The 7,180-nt window shown below is 39.1% G+C and overlaps 1 pseudogene; it reads left to right on the top strand.

Annotated features, from left to right (window-relative positions):
- Nucleotides 1–5,222: 5,222 nt before the first annotated feature.
- On the top strand, nucleotides 5,223–6,239 carry LOC127675822 (galactose mutarotase-like; annotated as a pseudogene).
- The last annotated feature ends 941 nt before the right edge of the window (nucleotides 6,240–7,180 follow it).

Genomic DNA, 7,180 nt, shown 5'->3' with positions numbered 1-7,180 from the left:
CTACAATTATTGTGTTAGGTGCAATGTGTGCTTTGAACTTTAGTAGAGTTTCTTTTACGAATGAGTGTGCCCTTGCATTTGGCACATAGATGTTCAGAATTGAAAGTTCTTCTTGGTGGATTTTTCCTTTGACCAGCAAGAAGTGTCCCTCAGTGTCTCTTTTGATGACTTTAAGTTGAAAGTGAATTTTATCTGATATTAGAATGGCTACTCCAGCTTGTTTCCTGATACCATTTGCTTGTAAAATTGTCTTCCAGCCTTTTACTCTAAGGTAGTTTTTGTCTTTGACACTGTGGTGTGTTTCCTGTATGCAGCAAAATGTAGGTCCTGTTTCCTTATCCAGTCTGTTTGTCTATGTCTTTTTATTGGGGAGTTGAGTCCATTGATGTTAAGAGATATTAAGGAATAGTGATTATTACTTCCTGTCATTTTTGATGTTATTTTTATATTTGAGTGATTATCTTCTTTGGGGTTTGATGAAAGAAGGTTACCATCTTGCTTTTTCCAGGGTGTCGTTTCCCTCCTTGTATTGGAGTTTTCCTCCTATTATTCTTTGTAGAGTTGGGTTTGTGGAAAGATATTGTGTAAATTTGGTTTTGTCATGGAATATTTTGTTTTCTCCATCTATGGTGAATGAGAGTTTCACTGGGTATAGTAGTCTTGACTGGCATTTGTGTTCTCTTAGAGTCTGCATGAGCTCTGCCCAGGATCTTCTAACTTTCGTGGTCTCTGGTGAGAAGTCTGTTGTGATTCTGATAGGTCTTCCTTTATATGTTACTTGCCCTTTTTCTCTTACTGCCTTTAACATTCTTTGTTTGTTTAATACCTTTGGGGTTCTAATTATTATGTTGCGAGATGTATTTCTGTTCTGGTCCAGTCTGTTAGGAGTTCTGTAGGCTTCTTGTATATTCATGGGCATCTCTCTCTTTAAGTTGGGAAAGTTTTCTTCCATAATTTTGTTGAAGATATTTGCTGGCCCTTTTAGCTGTAAATCTTTACTCTCATCTATGCCTATAATCCTTAGGTTTGGTCTTCTCATTGTATCCTGGATTTCCTGGATGTTTTGGGTTACAAGCTTTTTGCATTTTGCATTTATTTGACTCTTGAGTCCATGGTTTCTATGGTATCTTCGGCATCTGAGATTCTTTCTTCCATCTCTTGTATTCTGCTGTTGATATTTGCATCTATGTCTCCTGATTTCTTCCCAAGGTTTTCTATCTCCAAAGTTGTCTCCCTTTGTGATTTCTTAGTTGTTTCTACTTCTGATTTTAGATCCTGGATGGTTTTGCTCAGCTCCTTCACTTGCTTGTTTGTGTTTTCCTTTAATTCTTTAAGAGCTTTTTGTTTCCTCTTTAATGACTTCTGCTGTTTGCCTCACTTTCTCCTGCATTTCTTTAAGGTTTTTGTGTGTGTGTGTGTGTGTGTGTTTCTTATTTATTGGCTTCTATCTTTTGAGCCTTATTCTCCTGAATTTCTTTAAGTGATTTTTGGGTTTCCATTATTTGGGTTTTCTAGCTTATTCATGTTCCCCTGTATTTCTTTAAGAGATTCATTTATGTCCTTTTTGTGTTCTTCTAGCAGCATCATGAACAGTGATTTTAAATCCAAATCTTGTTTTTCTGGTGTGTTTGTGTAACCAGGACTTGCTGATGTTGGAGAGTTTGGTTCAGATGCTGCCATATTGCCTAGATTTCTGTTAGTAGTGTTCCTGAGTTTGCCCTTTGCCATCTTGTTATTTCTGGCGTTAGTTGTTCTTGTCTCTGGCTGGTGTTTGTGCCTCCTGTGAGGCTGTAGGGCTATTTCTGCAACACTGGATGGCTGGGTTTTCCCTGTCACAGATTGCTGATGTGCTGTCCTCCTCTTGGGTGCCCTTGGAACCCTAGTGTGCCTTGCCCCAGGTTGTCTGTGTGAACCAGGTGGTGCCCGTTTGCTCCTTCACTGAGTGCTGATGGTCTATGATGCTGGACCTTTTCTGAGTGATGATCATTCTGCTGGGCAGCCGATCTCCCAACCAGGTTGGTGCACACAAGGCTAGCCTAGCTGCTGAGGCCCTGAGTCTAGGCAAAAGCCTCCAGGCCAAGGCCCCAGCAAAGTTCCCCTCGGGCTATGACTGTTAATTGGTTCTGTCAGGTTGTCAGGAGTGTGCGTGCTCCCTGATAATGCTGGGAGGGTCTGCTGTGCCAACAACCTCCTGGCTCGCTTAGCACACAGATGGCCCACTGAACAGCCCAGGGCCTGGGTGCAGGCCAAAGCCCGTCAGGCTTAGACCCCCAGACCCCCGCGATGTTGGCCTCGGGTTATATTTGCTTACCTCGGGTAAGCTTGCTGTCTGATCTCTCTGGTGCCCGAGATCCAAGATGGAGGCGGGTCTCTTGTAACTGACTGGTGTGAGGCAGAGTTCTGATGTAGCTTCTGTGGGGTGAAATGTGCTTTAAATCTGCCATTGCTTGCAGCCCGGCTGGCCAGGGAAGGTCAGTGGTAGCAGGCATAAGACCTGCCTGGACCCTGTCACCTTCGGTCCACTGCTGATAGCCCTTCCGCTGGACCAGCCGCTGCTGCTGCTGCTGCTGCCGCCACAGCTGAGCTCATCTTAGCTCTTATTTTATAATGTTAACTGTATTAAGATTAAAATTCCTTTAAAAGATTAAAAATTTGTATAGTTTTGTAATATTATATACAAAATATGTGATGATTTTTAATTATAGATTTTTCATATATTTTGATCTTCTTGTTTGCTTTCCTCCAACTCCTCCTAGATCATTCCTTACATATCTACTTTTCTTTCTCTCTTTCTCTATGTCTCAACAATAAGACCTAAGGAAAACAATAAAAATAAAATAAAATAAAAATAAACAAGCTAACTTCAAAATCAATAAGACAAAAAACAAAACAAAACAAAAACTCTAGGGGGTACTGGACATGCCTGTCAACAGTATGCTAGAGAACTCTGACAGTAAAACATTAACTAAAGTACTTTTAGTTTAAATAATGTTTCTTTAATATGAGAAGTGATACAGTTTTGTGATCTATAAAGTGTTTGAATACTATTTACTTTTTGCTTCTTTTACTCTTCATACATGTTATTTTTACGGGGTAGAAGATAATGTACTTGCATGCAAGATTATACTATTCAGTTGATTCTAGTATTCAAATAGTTAGGAGTGTGAAGACAAAAATATCTTGATCAAGGCCTAATGAAGATGAAAGTGGCCTGAGGAATAATTGAATAATCAGTAGACACATAAGATTTCCTCATTGGGAGAATGTATTAAAAACAAAATTGGCCATCTGCAAGTTTCAAAATGAACTACACACATACATAGTAGAGATTCTAGAATATCTACAATACCTTTATTCAAAGACTTGGTTTTCTCACAAATAATTACATGGTTACCCTGGAACCATCTTGTTTACTGGTCTTGGTACACCATGTGGCTTATGCTCAATAAATCAGAGAAACCGAGTATCTTACTACACCCAGGGCCCAGTGATTTGCTCAGATTGGCTGTCTGTCTGTTGGCCTACCAGTATCATCCTGCTTTTCTACCACCAAGCACTGGTTTGTATTATCATACATGGGCTTCTATGTAAGTTCTAGAAATATGAAGTTAGGTCTTCATATTTGTGCATCAAGCACTTTATCATATATGAGCCAATGCTCTAACTTCTCAGAATGATATTGTTTGGATAATCCATATGCATTTGTTGATGTATATCATTTGTATATTTTTGTACTAAAATGCAGGAGGAGTTCAGTAGCTAGAATTGAGACTGTATGGTATACAAAGGTTATACAGAAAAAAAATCCTGTTTCTGGTTCTTTAACAAAAATGTTTGTTGACTCCTAAACAAAACTGCTAATTGACCATCACTGGAAAAATTCATATGCCCATTCAGACTCCAATATTCATGTCTTGATAAATTTTAAGTATTTCTCTTATAATTTAATGTATATACACTTTTTAACCATTTCATTTATAATTCTGCTCAAATAAGAGGACTAATTTATTTCATATTATGAATCAAAGTTATTGAGAAGAGTATACCTGGATTTTATACTATAATACATACGTACTATAATACATCAATACAAAAGAAACAGACTTTCACATAAATGTAAATAATCTGACTTTGTTTCCTATTACTTTCTGATATCTATACCTGGGATAATTTCACTTCCTTTTTTATCATCTTTCTACATTTGTCTCATATATAGAGCCTTAATCAATAACCTACTACATAATATCTTCCTCTTTTTGTAAATTCTGTTTCATTTTAATGTGTTCATTTTTCTTCATTATTATGATAAGGTGGTATTTTATGAAGTAATTGATTTCCCCTATAAGAGTGTTGAGTCATGAAAATATTTATTTTATTATGATAGATATTATAATACCACTACCTATTATAATTTCAATGAGATAGTATGTACTCAACTAATATTTACTGAATCAATGAATAATGGATCTAAGAAATACACAAGAGAAGGGATGTATAAGGAAATCAGTGCTAGAGCTTTTTACTGGCAATTTGCAAGATCCTGGGTTTCAACAATAGTAGTGAATAAACAAAACACAGACATCTTCAAGAAAATTTAACTATTTGTGAGGTCAGGTAAATGTAATGAATATAAATTTAATCAGTGAGCTTGAACAAATTGCCTCCTTCTTGAACTTGAATTGATCATTTCCAAATTGAGTAGTTAACAGCATGTGTCCTCTAATTTGATGTATTAAGATGTGTATAAAAGTTGATTTTATAAGTGCGTAAAGATTGTTATAACTGGTTATTGTCCTAATTGCTAAGAACAACAACACTGAAAACTTGATTCTAGTTTTAAGGAAAATGCATTTGTCATAAATAAGTAGTAAACTAATAAGCTAGTGTTAGCACAAGGGGAATCCTTTTAAGTAGGAATATTAAGTAATTACAATACATATATGTGAATATATACATATATGTGTACATGTACAATATGTACACATACCTGTGGAGAAAGGGAGGAGGAGAACTTATTTTGTGTCTGGCATTATTGAGCAAGTTTGTGAAAATTACTGTTCTGCAATTGTTCCCTTTTGAAATCTCCTTTAATGGTTTCATTGGAAATTAAACATCAATCTAAGTAAATTGAATTAATTTAAAAGTAAATCTAGACCATTCCAAACATGATCCAGGCTAGAGTTTGAACAGCAAGGAGAAGCTGCACACCCTGAACTTTCCCAATGGTTTCAGTGACAAGAACCCTGTTTGGAGAGCTGCCCTTGGGGGATAGGGACAGTGGAGATGTTCCAGCTTCATTCATACCAGCTGAGTGTGGATATCATCTCCTGGGGCTGCAGAATCGCTGCTCTGCCGGTCAAAGACAAGCAGGGGAAAGCCTCAGGCATGGTGCTTGGCTTTGGAGAGTTGGAAGGTTACCTCCAGAAGCAGCCCTACTTTGGAGCAGTGGTTGGGAGGGTAGCCAACTTAATTGTCAAAGGAAGATTCACAGTAGGTGGGAAGGAGTATCACCTGCCCATTAACAGAGAGCCCAACAGTCTCCATGGAGGATTCACAAGGTTTGATAAGGTCCTCTGGACACCTCAGGTGTTGTCTGAGGGCATTCAGTTCTCTTGAGTCAGCCCAGAAGGTGAGGAAGGCTATCCTGGAGAGTTGAAAGTCTGGGTGACTTATACCCTGGATGATAAAGAACTTGTAATCAACTACAGAGCAGAGGCCACCCAAACCACTCCAGTTAATTCGATCAACCATTCTTATTTCAACCTATCAGGCCAGGGCTCCCCAAATATATACGAACCGAAGTCACCATTGCAGCAGATGTGTATTTGCCTGTGTATAAAACTCTGATTCCAACAGGAGTCATTGATACAGTGAAAGGAACTGCCTTCGACCTCAGGAAGCCAATGGAGCTTGGAAAACATCTGCAAAGTTACCACATCCATGGTTTTGACCATAATTTCTGTCTGAACGAATCAAAAGCAAATACGTTTTGTGCAAGGGTGCATCATGCTGCAAGTGGGAGGATCCTGAAAGTATATACCACTCAACCTGGTGTCCAGAAACTTCTTGGATGCTACTCTGAAAGGCAAGAGCAGAGTGGTCTATCCTAAGCACTCTGGTTTCTGCCTCGAGACTCAAAACTGGCCTGATGCAGTCAATCAGCCCCAGTTCCTTCTGATGCTGCTGAGGCCTGGAGAGCAGAACAACACACCACCTGGTTCAAGTTCTCTGTGGCTTAAAGTTGACAGAACATGGGAGCTATGGTTTGAGGCCAGGCTGGTCCCTACTCACCTGCCTCACCCTGTGTTAAGTCATAGGTGCCATAGTAATCAGCTTGAATACTGATATCCTTTCCCAACAGCTAGCTAATGACCATGTCTAATGACCAGCTCTGTTCTCTACAGTAAGTTCACCTGGTAGAGAAATGGTCCTCTGGACTATCCTGATTTCATAGACTGCATCTCTCCATCATGGTTCCATCTTATCGATTTTTCTTTAAGCCTTCCTTTCTTTGACAGGCCTCCCCTTTTATCTCAGACTTCCCCCCAGAAGTTTTAACCAGGTCTTGAGTTCAAGCTATGAGAATTCAAAGTTCCGCTCTGTGCCCCTACCTCAGTTTTCCTAAACATTCCTAGGGTCACTGAAGGACAAGCAGGGTCTTGGACCCTACTCCATCAGAACCTTTCTTCTCAAACTTACCATAGGAGCTTCGGAAATGGCAGGGCAGTGAAGAGCACACACTGCTCTTACAGAGGACCAGAGTCTGTCATGTCAGACTCTAGGGGAGCAAGCACCCCCTTCTAGCTTCTGGGAATACTCATACTCATGCACATCCACACATCCACAAAAGTTAAAAATAAATCTTAAAAAATAAAAAAAAAACCACATCAGTTTAGAAGAGTTAGAGTGAGTTGAACTATCTTTTTAGAGATGGTGTGATTTAAACTGTAAGATCAAAATACCCAGTATAATTTCAATTTTCCTGTCTTTGAGGTTAACGAGGAGCTTGGCTAACGTGTAAAAAGATGCTCAGGTACAGAAGGCAGGAGCGTCACACCAACAGTTCCTAGAGCGTTCAACTTTGCCTTAGAAGTAGGTGCTCCCTCAAAGATTACATCATCACTGATGTGCTTAGGCTGCTGATTTTTGAAAAAAATATAGTTTATGCTATTATCTGCTA

The sequence above is a fragment of the Apodemus sylvaticus genome, chromosome X (genome assembly GCF_947179515.1).
Source record: "Apodemus sylvaticus chromosome X, mApoSyl1.1, whole genome shotgun sequence".
In the NCBI taxonomy this organism is placed as follows: domain Eukaryota; kingdom Metazoa; phylum Chordata; class Mammalia; order Rodentia; family Muridae; genus Apodemus; species Apodemus sylvaticus.
Note: the sequence above shows the minus strand (reverse complement) of the source record. Positions and strands in the feature narration are given on the sequence as shown.